The sequence below is a fragment of the Nesoenas mayeri genome (genome assembly GCF_963082525.1).
Source record: "Nesoenas mayeri genome assembly, chromosome: 1".
In the NCBI taxonomy this organism is placed as follows: Eukaryota; Metazoa; Chordata; class Aves; order Columbiformes; family Columbidae; genus Nesoenas; species Nesoenas mayeri.
The window spans coordinates 13,416,416-13,433,377 of NC_137541.1; the positions used below are offsets into that span (position 1 = coordinate 13,416,416).

At 39.6% G+C, this 16,962-nt stretch overlaps 1 protein-coding gene across 2 annotated transcripts in view; it reads left to right on the forward strand.

The window, feature by feature from the left end:
• Positions 1-16,962, forward strand: part of MAGI2 (membrane associated guanylate kinase, WW and PDZ domain containing 2) — a gene marked incomplete at both ends in the record, with an annotated part of 741,772 nt that overhangs the window by 701,847 nt on the left and 22,963 nt on the right. The gene's annotated exons all lie outside the window — the stretch shown is intronic.

Below are 16,962 nucleotides of genomic sequence, written 5' to 3' on the forward strand. Positions count from 1 at the left end.
TTTTTTTCAGCCTTTACAGATATGTTTGCTGATGGGGTCAAAGAGAAGCAGCTTTTAAATCTCAGATCAGATTTTAAAGAACCAATGCCAAACACCTTTAATATTATAAACTTGTCCTGGAAGAGCTGAAGAAATTACTTGAAACATATAGTAAGCCTGTGTAGTTTCTCTGTGTAATAATTGTATTACTTCTTGTTGTTAGTATCTTTTACTGTTTTATACATTTTTCTCATTATTCTTTCACTCATATCTAAGCAACTTAAAAATCTCTGACAAAGAGTTTGGTATTTCTTTGATAATATCAGCTAAATCAACAGTTATGTCTGTTATCACAAAAGCAAAGTGGTAGCTATATAACATTTATTGGAGAGCTACAAAACCTAAGACTTGGTCTGTGTTATTTTACAAATTTAATCAAGTTGCTTTCATAGTGTTTGCTAAGTTTGTTTATTGATGTTATTGAATCTTTTTTGTAGGGATCAGTTTTAACTATTTGTCTCATAGGTCTTAGTGCGTTTGAGTCCTCCATTGGTAGAAATCATCATAATACCACATCCAAATACTAAATGTAAAAGCATTCACCAAAGAAATTCCATTATTTAAAAAAAAAAAAAAAACACATTGTCATGGAGGCACCCCAAAAGTCAATTTATGAAGGCAATAAGCTCCAAACAGACTTTATTCCAACCAGAACTGTTTAACAGAAAACCAACTAGGAATGGGATTTATCAAAATTATTAAAAACATTGACAACATTATAAAACACAGGTTCAGATACTGATTAGGAGTTCAGTTACTATATAGGTGATTCAGACTCAAAAGATCAGATCCCAGAACTCTAGAGTGATGATTTAAAATGTGCATCTTCCTACTTTTACAAAGTGAGGACTCTCAAAGATACCCAGAAGATCTCTTACGAGTTTGGCAAGGTGTCTCAGTCCTCAAGGAATGTTCCTCAGTTGGCCAGTCTAAGGAGGAGAGTCTTTGACTGCAGACCCACTGCTTCAAGGAAGACCCACTCAATGGGGGTCTCCATCAGCTCCATTTATACCCTAGTTGAATCTGAGCTGTGGTCATTTATGCTAGTTGTCCGGAAACTTCTCTCAACCAAGACATCTCATTGGTCAAGGGCCCTGTCTGTTGACTAAGGACCACATACATGACCACAGTGGTCTATTGGTCGAGCAGTTTTGGGGCAGTGGGGAGGAAATGGATCTATCACATAGATGTTCTGTTTAGGAAAAATAAGCTAATCAAAGTAAATTGTTTTAATCTGTTCAGTTGTACTAGAGTCAACACAAAAAAATTGTTCCTGTATCTAATTAGTGCAGCCTTGTTTAACCAATATTTAATTATAAAGATGGGCAATGGAAATTGTGTTCTGTACAGTAGTAATAGCAGAATTTGAAAATGTCACAGTTGTTACACAGACTCTTTTTTGTGATACTGATGATCTCACCAAGTTTGACTTCATGCTGAAAGAGCATTGTCATCGGTCTAAATATAGTCAGAGACTTCCTGTATATAACTCAGGAGTTTTAGTATGCTTCAAATCACCCTTAACTTGCCTGCTTTGTAGAATTTTAGAAGTCAGGTAGTTCTCAGTCGTACCAGGGAGTGCAAAACCCTGGCACTGGGAGCTTGCACAGGGGAGCAATGGCATAAACAATCCCTGTACTCAGGAACCAGGAAGGCAACTAGGAATGGAGAACTATTCCCATAATATTTGTTGTGTGAAATAAGGTGAATTAATGCTGCAGCTAGAACTCCAACCCAAGAATATCTTATCTGGTGAGTGTTTTCATTCTTTACTGTAGCACTATCACAATCAGTTGTTCTTCGTGAAAAGCTGTAAGCCAGGTGTATGTTATCAACCATAATGTGATTAAAGTTGAGGAATAAGTTGTGCTTTTAATGAGCTCTGGAATCATGTTTTTGGAAACATATGGCTAAGATGATAGAACAGTACCTTTAGATAGGGTTCATTTCAAATAATAACCTGCATTAGGCAAAAAAATAATCTATTAAAATGTATGCATAATTTGAATAAACTAGTACCAGAAAATAAATTTAGACTATCCACTCTAAGTATACCAAGTGTGTTTTCATTAGGAAAAATACTCTGTCTTATAAAGAAAAATGTTAATATATATTCTAAAATAAGTTATTTTAAAGCTTTTTGGTGATGTGGCCACAATATACAGCCAAGTATTATTCTGGCCAGACAGCAGTAACTGGATTTTTTCTCCCCCTTAAAAGCATCCTTCTCTGGAATCGGTTTTACCCTCCAGCTTTGTCACTGACTCTTGTGTTGTATCCTCCTGTTTAACAGCCATTTTAACCTGACAGTCACAAATGGGTTTGGAACTTGCAAGACTTTTATCTCCAGTGACCTGTAACTGATGGACAGCAGAAGCTTAAGAAAGAGCTTTTTCAAGACAAAAATAGAAAACCAAACCAAAACAACAACAACAAAAAAGTAATTGCTGAAAGGAATAGAGTATATGGGAAGATAAGCAAAGGAAGCAGAATTCTGTACCCGTATCTCCTTTCCTAAGTTTACATTTGCTGTCAAAAATGCACGTTCATTTCCATTTCTTGGCTGCGACTGCCAGCCTGCTTGCTGCAGTTCTGTATCTCTCTGTTTCACAGATGCATCTCTGTCACAAAATATGCAAAAATCTGTTAGTGGTTTCTCACTTCATATACCGTCATCTTTAAAGATCAGATTCTCTGATCCTAGGCTTACAGCACTGGGGATAGTAAACCGTGCTTATGGAGTAGGATCTTATCAGGAGCACTTTCCAGCTAATAGTTCTCATGATCTACTTATCTCCATTATTGTTTTGCTCCCTGTTTCCTCCTCCTTGAGCAGCCTACTTTGACTTAACTGAAGCCTTACAGAAAAACATGAAGCAGATAACAAAAGGTGCAGGTCATGCTTACAGAAAAAATAATGCATATAACTCCAACATCATTCCCACTCAACAAGCCAAGAAAAGAAAAAGAAATAGCTAAGCTGTTGAAAATAACAGATCATATAATGAAGCATGTTACCTGTAAAGCATTTAGCAAGGCCTAGTCTCAGAGAAGGGCAAAAATATGGCACACACACACACAGTCAGTGATCGCAGTATTGGGTTGAATCAGTCATCAGAGATGAAGGACACAACACAGCCAATGTGGAGCACAGTCCACACAGCCTTCGAAGATCCAAACACTACTGACAACAGTTTTAGGTCTATTTAGATAAGGCTGACGATAATTCATATTTTATTCTTGTCTCACATTGAGGACAATGATCCGCAGAGCTCTGCCTGCAGATCTCTATCCCTTCCTGCCTTAGAGAAGGGGAACTACTCACTGCTCTCAGGAGAATTGTTAAGGATGGTTGTAGCGCTTGCTAGACATGTGAGATATGATCAACAGGTCTCTTATTGCCTTGAATGATATCTCCTGCAGCCAGCGTGTTTATTGAAACCGGCATCAAGCAAAGAGCCTGTGGCTGAGGGCTGTAAAGTTACAGAGTACCTTGCACAAATGGGTTTAGCGATGTGAAATTCATGAAGAAAGAAGGTGAAATGTGCTTTTTTTATACACAGTGTTCATCTGTGTCATTTTGTTTCTTCATAAGTTACAATCTTTTTTCCACATCTTCCTTAAAAGTCATACTTCTCAACTCTGACATTTCTAGTTTCATTGCCTTGTCAACTCTTTTTTCTCAGGCCACGTACACCAGCTAGTCCTATCTCTAGCTTCCTCATATCTCCTAATACTACCTGATTTTTCTCATTCCTTTGTAGATTTTTCTTATATATTTGCAGAACAGACATCTGAAATACAGATACTGCAGCATTTTATATCTTTCATGTTTTGCCTTCCTCCTTTGACTCCGATACCTTTTCTTGTTTGTTGTTTTGCCTGTGATCTGTGCCCCTCTCTTTGTTTCATTTGTACACAACCAGAGTTAATAGACACAAGGGATGGGAAGTTCCTACAGTGTCAATTTTGAGCTTTTGTGGTGTTGTTGCATAGGAGTCCGTGTGGCCTTGCTTGGTCTGCTGTAGCTGGAAGAGTGAGCAGTGCAGTGAGACTCACAACAGTAACCAACCTGTGCTCTGGACAGGTTCACAGCGTTCTACAAACTTGCACAGTTTGTGTATTTCATCCTGTCCCATGATAATAGAGTCCACACCAATCTTATTTGTGGTGGTTCGGGGAGCTTTATCCACCTACACCAAGAATTATTCTTAGCAGAAATGGAGAATTCAGTATTCAAGAGCCAAGCATCAAAAAAGGCAGGCTCTTATTAATATCTGGAAGGAAACAGAACTGAAGTTTCAAATCATGGAAATGCTGTCAAAACCCATGTATAAGCATTCAACAGCATTCAAAACTGACATTTCCCTCTAAGTGTCCTAAAGACGAGGTCAGCCAACATCTGACAACATGGCTTGTGCATTTGTGTTTGCAATAAGAGGGACAGAGCATATATGAAACCCATAACCTGATATTAAAGCCTTCTCTTGAGCCATAGGAGACATAATTTTAAATTCTCTTTGAAAATCCTGGAGGCCAGGCTTCTGAACAGTAGGTTGTCGTGTAATAGATGGCTTTTGCTAACTCTGTCTCCTGGAAGAAATTAATTAGGATCAAGACTAACTCTTCAGGCTTCTCAAAGGACTAGGCAATATGTAGGGGCTCTGTAAACACTATATAGCAGTTGAGTTTAACAAAGGAACATAAAACTGTCTCCCCAGAGCAGGACACTCCCGAATGTCAGAAGTCAGGCACCCAGAATTCATTTGAGGTATTGTGGGTTCACTGAACAGATAGGCAGAGCTGAAAAGGAGGCAAAGTTTAGAGCAGCTATAGCTTGTTATGTCCCTGCAGTGTTTGAAACAGCTTTTATACCACGCAAAGCAGAAGTCTTTCTCTTTTGTCTTCATTATGGGTTTTTTCCATTTCAGCTTTCTTGATTTCTTGTTGTTGTACACATTCAATTTGGAATTCATCTAGTCACTTTATCACTGTACCCATTTTTAGCAGACCTTTATTTCTAGGTTTTTAAAAGATCAAAGTCATCCATTTCCACCAATTCAGGAATCATTCTGTGTCTGAGTCTTTAACATAATACGGCTTCCACAGACACTTCTTTTAAGCCTATATAATCATGTATAAAGTTTGTCATTCTTTTTAAAATGTATTTTTAGTAGTTGTTTTCTTGCATCTCAGAGAAGAGAAAATCCAAGCAGAAATGGCTGGGCTGCCATGTATACTCTTTTATGAGATTCCCATTCCACAGCCAAATTTTGTACCAAAAATCACATACAGTTCCTGTAGCTTTACACACAGGGACCTCCCCCTAATCTTTGTGATTCTGCTCTCCACACATTACTACTATTTCTTCAATCCTCTACAGTAAATGGAAATCTTTAAAAGCAAGTTTCCATGTAGATCCCACAACTTGCACTGGTATGGAGCCTCTCCTAGATGTTCAGAATGTTGAAGAAAAGTGGATATTGTTGTTGGAAAGCCTCTCACAAGTTTACACGAGTCACAACAAGCATGAAGGCGGAAGAAGCAGTGACAGGTTCTAAGAGACAAAAGGGTCTTCCGCGGGTGGTGTACTGGGAGGCAGCTGCTGAGCACTTGACATGAGTGCGGGCTTGAGAAGGCGGTCAGAAACCCCACTAAAAAGTTTTTAATATTTAGATATACAATGTTGATGTTATGCCCACAGATAAGGGACAGATTTATGCTCCAGGAGCACACAGTGCTCCACCAGCCTCTGACTGAGGTCTTGTGCACACATCTAAAAGACAAATGCATACTGAGTGATTCCTGATGGTTAAGTAGTCAATCTTTTATACATAAGTAGCATTTACTCTTAAAACTTCCGGCATACCTGGCTTACTTTATGCTGTAATATAAATCTTACCTGCATAGTAAGTGTTCAGTGAATGTCAATACTGTCATTACAATGGAGCACAAAGACAAAAAGATATTCCTAGTCTCATCCGTTTATTCCATGATTTGTGATCCATCTGAACAGCACAGGAAGATGTTAGCTATGCTTTCCCACCTAATTGCATGTCCCTTTGGGGTAATCTCATCCACACACCAATTCTCTACTACATACATCACTGTCCAACCTCACTTGTGGTGAGAGTGGATGTGATTGATCTGAACTCTGGGAACTCAGATGGGATACTCGAGTATATGAGCTGTATGCCAGCCTGTGGCAAGAGAAGCTCGGTGCTGGGTCAGTGTAATTGGCAGAACTCAGGAAAGAATATATTGACAAGCAGACATAAAGGTGATCAACATCCTTCTGTTTGCACAACAAAGAAATGTAAGCTGAAGTCCTCAGAGATCCAGAATATTTTGACAGTGTAAATGCTTAATAAATCAAGAATGAATTAACTGTAGGTGAACTATTATTCAGCATTTCTCCAAAAAGCTGTGTGTGTTTTTTCAGAATTTGTTTACAGAAAGGTAAGGAGAGAGAATATTCCTTTCACACATGTAATTAACATCAGTCTTGCAAAAATGTACTCAAATTGACACATTCAAAGCATCCTTGTAACTCCGTGCCTAAAAACAAAATCCTTCAAGCCAGCTGTGAAAAAAAAAAAGAAAGAAAAAAGAAACACCAGCTAGTTAATAATCTTACTAAAAATAGTTTACTATGAAATTTTAAGACTAAAATAGGTGGCAAGCAGGTACCATATTTCAATCTGTATTCTATGAAAGGTTTATAATGGTTTTCAGGTGTAAAAAATAACTTTTAAAAAAGTTCTAGTTCTAGTAAATGTCAGGCTGGTGACCAGTCACTAGCAGGGTTCCACAGAGATCCATCTTAGGGCCAGCATTCTTCAATGTCTTTATAAATGACTTGGACTCAGGACTGGAGGGATTACTTAGTGAATTTGCTGATGACACAAAATTGGGGGGAGCTGTCGACACTCTCAAGGGCAGAGAGGCCCTGCAGAGGGATCTGGACATATTGGAGAACTGGGTAATCACCAACCCCATAAAGTTCAACAAGGGCAAGTGCTGGATTTTGCACCTGGGACACAGCACCCTGGCTGTACATACAGACTGGGGGATGAGATGCTGGAAAGCAGCTCTGCAGAGAGGGATCTGGGAATTCTGGGCAATGGCGAGCTGAACATGAGCCAACAGTGGCCCTGGCAGCCAAGAGGACAAACATGTCCTGGGTGCATCCAGCACAGCATTGCCAGCCGGGCAGGGAGGGGATTGAACCGCTCTGCTCTGTGCTGATGTGGCCTCACCTGGAGCACTGGATGCAGTTCTGGGTGCCACAGGATAAAAAAGGTATTAAGCTACTGGACAGTGTCCAGAGGGCTACAAGTTCGGTGAAAGGTTTGATGAGGAAGCTGTATGAGGAGCAGCTAAAGTCACTTGGTTTGTTCAGCCTGGACAAGAGGTCTCCAGCTTTCTCACAATGGCAAAAAGAGGGGCAGGTGCCCAACTCTTCTCTCTGTTGATCAATGACAGAAGCCCAGGGAATGTCAGGAAGATGTGCCAGGGGAGGTTTAGGTTGGACATTAGGAAAAGGTTCTTCCCCCAGAGGGTGCTGGAGCTCTGGAACAGGCTCTCCAGGGAGTTGTCACAGCCCCAAGCCTGACAGTGTTCAAGAAGAGACTGGACAATGCCCTCAGACACATGGTGTGAACTGTGGGGTTGTCATATGCAGGGACAGGAGATGGACTCAGTGATCCTTGTGGGACCCTTCCAACTCAGAACATTCTATGATTCTATGAAAATAAGAATCAAGAGTGTTAGAAAAAAATGAACACATCAAATGATGCCACTCTGATAACAGAAACACTTTGTCCAAAAAAAGGAATGATAGAGGTAGCTTCTCTTCTGTGTTTTCCCAAACTGTAACAAGTAGAAATTGGGAGAGCTCACCTATGAAGGTAAAAGGATATTAGATATTAGACCCATTCCTATGGCCCACCCAGGCCATTATCCTCACTCCAACAAGGACAAGTAGAGAATGCCTAGGAAAAGTAGGATAAGTAGGATAAGTATGAAATTATTCTTAACTGAGTATAAAAAGATTCAAGAAACTGGCAATCAGCAGTTTACAGGGGCTTTTTATGCTAGAATTTTCATACGTAATATCTCTTAACCATTTATTTGAATTTGCTCATGCTTTTGACTTTCCTAATACACTGTGTCAATGGATTCCAAAGATAAATGCTTGCATTGTTTGAAAAAGCTCTTTTTTTGTTTGTAGCAACATAATATGTAACAAAATAATAATCTTATGATTGCTTCCTCATTGTCCGTATCAGTCCTTATTCTATTGACCTGTATTATATCCACCTTTTTCCCACTGGAGCTTACCAGTCTATTTCATCTTGCCTGACCAGACTCTTCGACCTCCTGTGAAACATTTCTCAGTCTATGACATTCATTTGGAGGTGGAAGCACCACAACAATCTGCAGTTTTCAAGATATTGGTGCTCCTATGTAGCATAATGATGGTTTCTCCTTTTTTCTCTAATCTTTCCCTAACGGTTAATATTCTGCTTGCTTTTTTGACTGGGCTGACATTTTCAGCGAGCTAACCACAAGGACTATGAGATCTGCCTCTTCAGGAGTAATGGTTAATTTAGACTGATTGTGTATTTAATTTTCCACCTGTACCGTACTTAGTGTTTAGCACTTAGCATCACTGGATTTCACTTGCTGCTTTACCACGCGGTATTGCACTATCCTTTTACAGCTTTTAACTTCAAATTTAGATTGGATAATCCTGCATGGTATTGTGTTGCCTGCAAATCTTAGCACCATTCAACTTCAACCTCTTCACCATGCCTTTCACAAATATGCAGAACAGAATAATCACTGTGGTAATGTCTTTTGATTGTGAAAATTGACCACTTATTTAAAGCATTTTTTCCTAGAATTTAATCTCTTATCTAGAAGACTCCATTATTTCTCATCCTACAGCAGGATGAAGGCTTTACTGAAGGCCTTACCGTTAAAAGCTTTCTGAAAATGTCAGTGTACTAACCAGATCACATTTATCTATATAGTCATTGACAGCTCCAGTGACCTGAAATAGATCTGTGAGGGATGGCTTCCCTCTACAAAAGCCACACTGACCCTTCCCCACTATATCATTATTATCCATGTGCCAACTATCCCTCACCATCCTTACTGCTTCCTTCCGCCTGCTCAATTGAACATGAGACTTGCTTGGTTACTTTCCAGGACCATCTTTAAAGACTGGTGTCACACTTGCCACTTCCCATTCCTCTGCTACTGAGCAATTTACTGATTTAGGCAGTATATTATGTCCTGTAGCTTCAGCAGCTTCATATCCAAATTCCATTAGAGTTGAGTAGGAAAGCCATCTATTTCTGTTGGTTTCTTACTATCCATTTCATCAGTTTGTTAAAAAATCGTTGCCACCAACCCTGCCATTGGAGTCAGTTCCTCAGACTCACCCCTGTGGTAAGCAGACCCTCTGCAGCAGTTTTGCCTCCCTCCTCTTTAGCAAATGTTGAGGCAAAGAATTCTCTGTTGTCTGTGGTCTTTTCCACCTTTTGCCCTCCATAACTCTGATGTGTTTGAAAGTATATTCTTAGCTCCTGCATTTCAGCATTTTTCCTCTTCAAAATCTTCATGCAGTTTTATGTGTAACTTGTCAGAGTTTATGTTCTCTTCTATTTTTCTGTGTGGATGCAACTTTGGGCAAAGCAGTGTCCATGAACACTTATGCCTAGGCTTCTTTGTAGGATCTATAAAAACAAATTGTGAAGTCTTGAATTTGCTTTGCTTTTGCCTAATGGGAACTGGCTGAAGATACCATCAAGAAGATACTAGAAAATTTTATTCTTCCTTTTTAACAGTCTTTATTTGTTCCTATCAACAATTGTGTTGGTGAAATAAGCAGTACGTGCTATTAATGTTACATTATGCTACACAGAGTAATCCTAGCTCTATTTAAAAAAAATAAATTTAAAAAAAAAGAAACAGTGTATCGATTAACTCCAGTAAGATAATGAATTATCTTTTTGACATCTTTAATTCACATATATATGTATTATTTTGCAGCAATGATGCAGAAGGCATCAAGTCTACTGTAGTACCAGAAGGCCACTTTGCTGTCTCATGAGCCACCTACCACTGCAAACTTCATTTCTCTCTCCTGCGCTCCCCACAGACACTTGATCACACACACTTTCCACTTCCCAAGTTCTCTTTCTGTAACAGCACTTGTAACGTTTCTCCCTCTCTCAGGAAAAAGTGAAAAGAAAAAGGCTGGAGCACCTGCAGAGGAGTGGCGTGAAAGCCATGTCATGCTCTGCACCAGCTCAGTCCATGTCCCGTGGCCCCTCTCTTCCCCACAGCGTGCCCCCCGTTTTGGGCAGGAGGCAAGAGCAACCCTCTGCAGGAACAAGGAGCCCAGCATCTCCAGGGCTAAGAAGCCTCAGCTGCTTAAAGAGCTGGTTGGCCACCCTCATGGGTGGTTGCTTTCAAAGTGGCATGGGTCACGTTATTGTAATTCCTGCAAAGAGAAATGCCATGTGTCTTACTGAGACACCCAAGCTCATGTACTTAAAATGAACTGAAGTGAGTCCAAGGCTAGAAATATCCCGTAGCTTTGCTCAGGCCACACGTTACACCTGGGATTTCCAAGCACTACAGATCTCTGCTGTGAGGAAATTTGCACAGCAGATATCCAGTCTGTGCCTGACTCCAGGCAATGATATCGGGGCTTGACAGTACTTGGAAATTCACCAAAATAGATATTCTGGAGCTCCTATTCAGTCTCCAAATACAGACAATCTCTCAGCCTTTTGGACTCATTAACAATAACAACAACAAAAAATAATATGCAAAAAATGTTTCAGTTATAAAAATACAACACCTATATAAAAGGAATTAAGTGTAATTAGTCCCTTTCCTGAGGTTTAATTATAAAATCCATTAATAAAATGACAGATAGTGATAACCTCTCTACAAATCATTTGAGTCTGCTTTTATCATTAGATTTCCTTATTTAACATAGAAAGAAAATATTCATACACAATTAATTTTATTTCCTGCAACTGAGAACTATACACCCACTTAGAGACCATTCGTCAAGTGCTGACAGAGACAAACATACACAAGGCATCATCTGTAGTTTAAAAGCACATTTGGAGAAGGAAAAACCTTTTTACTACATTAAAGCTATATGTATTTCCTTCCAATTTAGCCTTTTTCTGAAATCCTGCTTATATGTATAGCTGGGCTTTTTTAACAAGACAGGTGATAATTACTATAAAATATGTCCAGAATGAAGACTCTGCAGCTAAACTCACATTTACTAGAGGCACTTAATTCTAATGATTCGGAGAAGTTTTACAATAGTCTTTCTAATTAACCTATCAATAGTGATGTCACTTAAACACTCCTTAGGAACATTATCTTCTCATTATTGCCAGAAAACATGCTGCCCAATTTTATAGCTCAGTTGATCTTACACATGGATGGAGCGTCTGAATTAACTTGAGCTGGAACAGAATTTTTAAGAGACGTTTCCCATGCACACAAACTACTTTCATAATTACATTTAAATCATTAATATTCACCTTTAAAAACATTAAGATGGGTGAGGCATTTGGTGTTTACTTTGTGCTTGCACATTGTAAGAACATAATAGAGGAGCATTCTCTTTATCAAATGCCATCAGGTCAGGAGGAGAACTGGTGGGTTTGGGCAGACATTTATCTCAAACAGCATAGATATTCAGCCAGGGCACATTCTGTCAGAAGAAAGAAACATAATGCAAAATCAAAGTGTGTAAAATTGCTAGATTCAGAACTGCAAAGAGCATGTTTCTTCAGAATATAGTGCAGGTCAGGCAGCAGCCATCCAAGGTTCCCAGGCTGGCTTGCCAATGTGCTTCAACCTGAAGCTGCTGGGAATGTCTCGAGGGTGTGGAGGCCAATCAGTCCGGCTTTGTAGTCTTTGCTGAAGACTGCCAGGAATGTTACAAATCAGAGCTGATGCTAGTTTGGGGGGTGTCCTGCCTGTTGGGAGCAGGAAAGGTCCCGTCGGTTCATTTTGCATGACTGGCCACCAGACAGCTGCCAGCCTTGCAAAGGGACACGTCCATCACTGCCTCGTGCACCCATCCCGTGTAACGACACCTTCAGATTGAAGTTTATTCCAAAGAGCCAAAGGCAGTCTGTGGCTTTGTGAGATTAAAATATTGGTTTTCAGGTTATGTGCTCTCAAACGCTTTCCCTGCTATTTGTGGATTTAAAACGCGGTGAATGGGACCCATATGTCCTGTCAGGCTGTCATGCAAAAATTGTACCTCAGTGGCATGGGAGCTGAAGGTATCAATTTTAGTGATGGCTAACTCTCCAGATTTAGAGAATTGTTTTTTCTGTTAATTTCTGGACAAAAATGAAATCCATAAAATGTAAAATGACAGAGGACCTAAATGCCGTGCAAAAAGGTAATGTTGTTCCATTGAAGTTTATCTTTTAAAATATTCTGGTGTTTCATCTGAGAAGCTTTATAACTCCACAGCAGGCAGCTTGTTGAAATGCCTCTTAAAAATAATGGTCTGATATTCAAATGTGTCACTTTCCATGAAAGGAGCTAAAGCCACAGGGCCATATCCAATAAAAGATTTAGACACTCAAAGCTTGATGCTGCGACAACTGTTAGGTGGCTGGTGTCCCTCTAGATTCAGAGAGAAGATTAAATGTGTCAAAATGATATCCAAGCAGCCCCCAAGGAAAGTATAAAAGGTAACAAGAAAATGTACCGTAAATATATTAAAATAAATACAAAGAACAGGAAAGAAAAGGTCCATTGCTTGCTGAGAATGTGGAGAATTAAATATTCAGTGCTTTCTTTGTATCAATCTCTTTGAAATGTTCAGGACCATAAACTTACTACATCAACTTCAGGAAAGAGAAATTAGTATAAATCAGTATAAGGAGAAAACTACTTAAAGCATACTTAAAAACTACTTAAAGCATGTCCAAGAATTAATGGAGGACAAGAACGTTAGCAGCAGACTAGAGAAAGGAAAACATACTCCCTACTTTTAAAGTCAAATAAATGAGAAAAGTTCCTTTAACTTTCATTCTCGGTAATCATCTGTGCCAAGTTATCAAAAAGTTGAAAAAACCCATCGACATGTAAATAGTGGAAAGCAAATCTTGTAATATCAGTCTAATTTTCATTTCTCATTTCTGATTTTCATTTTAATTCCTTTGTGAAAAAGGGACAAGAAGAAGGTATGAGGCATCTTCTTCTGACCTTTCAACTCCAGCTTGTGTGGAATTCACAGAAAGAGGACTTTAGGTGGAATCATTGTCATGTGGTTACTGAGAATAAACCCTCTCAAAGGCTGCTCTGAATGGTTTGCTCCTGCCTAGAAATTCCAAGTGTGAAGTTACAAGTATGCTTCTGATCGGTCTGAGATGAAACTATCTCTATTCAATAATTTCATTAATAACTGCAGAACTATTGATAAATACTAAAATAAAATTTGCTGATTCCAAGATGTCAGTATTCACAGAGGGTTTAAAAGAACTTTGAGGAACTGACTTAGATTTCAAAATGAAAGAATAATATTAACGCAGTCAATTTGACAGAAGTCACTGAGGTGCCCTGTGCTCGGTTTAGGGCAGAGAAATCAGATGCACAATGTGAAGTGGGGGATAACTGCCTAGACAGTAAGGGGGGGGGGTGTAAATTCGCAAGTTGCAAATATGGTGTGTTACAAAAAGGAAAAGGTGTAATTCTGGGGACATTATTAATAAGTGTTTCTCCCACATGGGAAGAATGTTATCATTTGATCTGTTCTGCCCACCCTCAGCTTAGTATTGTCTCCAGTCTGGAGTCTGCACACAGACTTGGAAGGATCCAGAAGAGAAGTTCAGGGAAATGTTGTGTGTGACATAAAACTGCAGGAATCGACTTTTGATCCTGAAAAGAGAGTAATGAGGATCCCATATATAAAGCACTAGGTTCTTTTCAGACCTGTTTCTATGCTTACCATTACCTTTGGCCTCACCTTCATGCATATTCAATATATGGATATATCTAAGCTTCTTTTAGATAATCACTGGATTTTAAAAAGACATATATAGCCCCACAATTTCTAAAAATCTGTTCCACGATAGAAAAGATGAGAGAGTGAGTATGTCTGAATGCCTGGACAGAGAGAAAGCATACCGCATGGTTTCCTCCCATATCAGACATCAGAGAATCTACATTGGCAAGGGGAGAGGAAGGTTATAAATGTTTAACTGCAGAAAAAAATAAGAATATAATTTTATACCTTGTTAGAGACTTGAGGAACCACTTCTCAGTTGATGTGTTCTCTTTTGTATGAATTCCCCAGATATGAAAGTGAAGTCTTAACTGAAGCTTTTCTCAGCATAAGAGTGTTGGTAACTTTCCTGTTTTGTTTTTCTTATCTAATCAGAGCTGGTCTTGTGCTGCAAAGGTGGTATAATTCAGTTTTACATCAGTCAGCCACAAGACACAAATGCATGGAATATATTTAACCCTCTGCAAATATTCATTTTAACTCTGGCCTCATACCTGCTGTAAAATTCAGAGTTCCTAATTTTTGCAAGTCTTTTTCTCTCCCCCCTTTCAGTCACATAAGCAAGATGCTGGCCTTTTCTAAGCTTTCCAAGGTTATTTGCATGTAGAGTTTTATATTAAAAGTGGGAACTATCAGATCAGCTACATGCTGCCTACAGAGAAAAAAAATATTTTAATCCACTGAAATACAGTAAAGGTTACATTAATACAAGTTAGTTCCTCCATATTGACCAATGAGAACAGAAGAAACACAAACAGTAAGGGAAAAATGTGGCATTAACTTAACCTTTTTACATGTTAAACTGTATTAAAATCTATGTGTTTCCGCTCTGAAGTGCAGAGAGTTTTATTTGAAGGACTGTACGTGCTCTGCACAGCTTTCATCAGGACTCATTTTAAAGGCTACTTATCAAGGAGTGTTAAAAACACCTCCTTCATTTGATCTAATCTGGCACTTCTTCTCTCAAAGCATGATAACAAGATCATTTTAAATACCTTCTGCAAAACATTGTCTATCCAGGCAACATGACACAAAAAAAAGAGCTGTCTTTGAGCTTTTGGAAAATCTGAATTTACTTTTATAGGATTCATACCTGGGTTAATTTGTTTCACGATGTTTAGAAACAGGTTTTCCCAGAACAGTTGAATTTTGCCTGTATTTGGCCTGACTAGTGTCCTTGTGGGGATGTTACAAATTCATCTTCTGTCTGTGTTACAGAAGTGATAAAAGAGATTTTCCATTTTTTGCTCTGTGTGCAGCAACTACACCCTACCACCCACCCCAAAAGTCAGGGTGATGCAAACAGCCCTGCATGGCCAAACCCGGGGGAGATCTCTCCAAAATCCAGAGAGAACCTACACTGTGTGTCACCGTGGCTTGGAGGTCATCAGAAGTGTCTGAACATGTGTACTGCATGGTACAACCAAACGCATTCTACCTAACAGAGAAAATCAGCTAAGGAAGAAATTTGCACTGCAAAAACAAGGCCTTTTTGCACAAAATAATCCTGATTATTTTCCCCCACTGCTCAGTTTGCAGTATTTACCATGTGTGATAGCAAGACTGAGAGGTTTTATTTAGATCAATGGCTTTTTAGTTAAGTACTGGCATAGATTGTGTACAGGATCCTGGGAGACTTCTTAAAATAGGCTACAACCCCTTTTGACAAAGTATGAATTCCTATTGAGAAACACTGTCATAGTGATTTTAGTAGCATCCTTTCTGTCTCTGAACAAAAGTAGGGACTAGATAACTTCTTAACATCCCTTCCAGTTTTCTTTGATGTTAGAAGTCTTGTTGACACTTGATGTTCTGCACATTTATTTGGTAAATACCATATCTCAAACTCAGGAAGGAAGGAAAGCCTCTAAAGGATTACACTTTTAGTTGGCAGAAATACAATAACGGCAAATAAAACATACAAAACAGAAAATATTTCAATGTCCAAGGCCAGCAAAGAGCTGGTTTTGTCAAGACAAGCTTGTAAGAGGAAAAGGAAGTGCCTGTCATCTTGATATCTGTATAGTCTCTTTAAAACCCTCTCTAGGATGCATGCGGTGTTGCTATTGTGGTGCGGTGGACACGCACGGTGAGGAAGCTGGAGATGCAGAGTGAGGCAGGTGTGACCCTCCTGAGCAGATGTGAATCTCTGACTCTGATAAACGAGTTTGCTGAACCCACTCACCTAAGACCCTCCCGCACCCCTCCTGGCTGCCCATCACCCGGATGCTCACCTGTACCGGTGCCTGGAGATCAGCCCTCCTTCTGGCCTTCACCTGGGCCACCTTGCGATGGGGCTGGAGGCTTCTGCAACACAGCTGCAAAACATGAACTCCAAAGGCTGTGATACGGCTAATACGAGGCTCACACACTACCTCACAGTGTTGTTTGTTTAACTTTCTCACAAAAAAAAAGAGTGGGTGGCTGTGATACTGCAGCACCAAACAAGCTGTACAGCTGCTGCGTGCTACGTGTGCTGTCTGCAGTGTCAACCAGGCACAGCAGAAAGTGTCTGCTCTCCTGCTCATGGAGAAGGTTTCTAGCTTTGCAAATTATCTCTTCTCATGGAAAGAAGAGCAGAACCAAAACATCCCAGTGAGAGGCAAAGCCAGGAAGGAGATCAGGGTGGATGGGAGATGCAGACATCAGTACCGCCTTTTACAGCTGTAGAAACAGAGGTGGAAAAATAATAATGAAGCTAACTCTGATTGGAAAGCCAGCCTGGAGATGAGTGGCAGAAATTTGTAACCTTGGAGTCAGCTATTCTGAGTAGAAGGCTCAGCCAGGGGCTGTCCTTACTCCAAGCAACAACCTTCTGTGGATAAATATTTCAAAGCATGCTCTCCTAA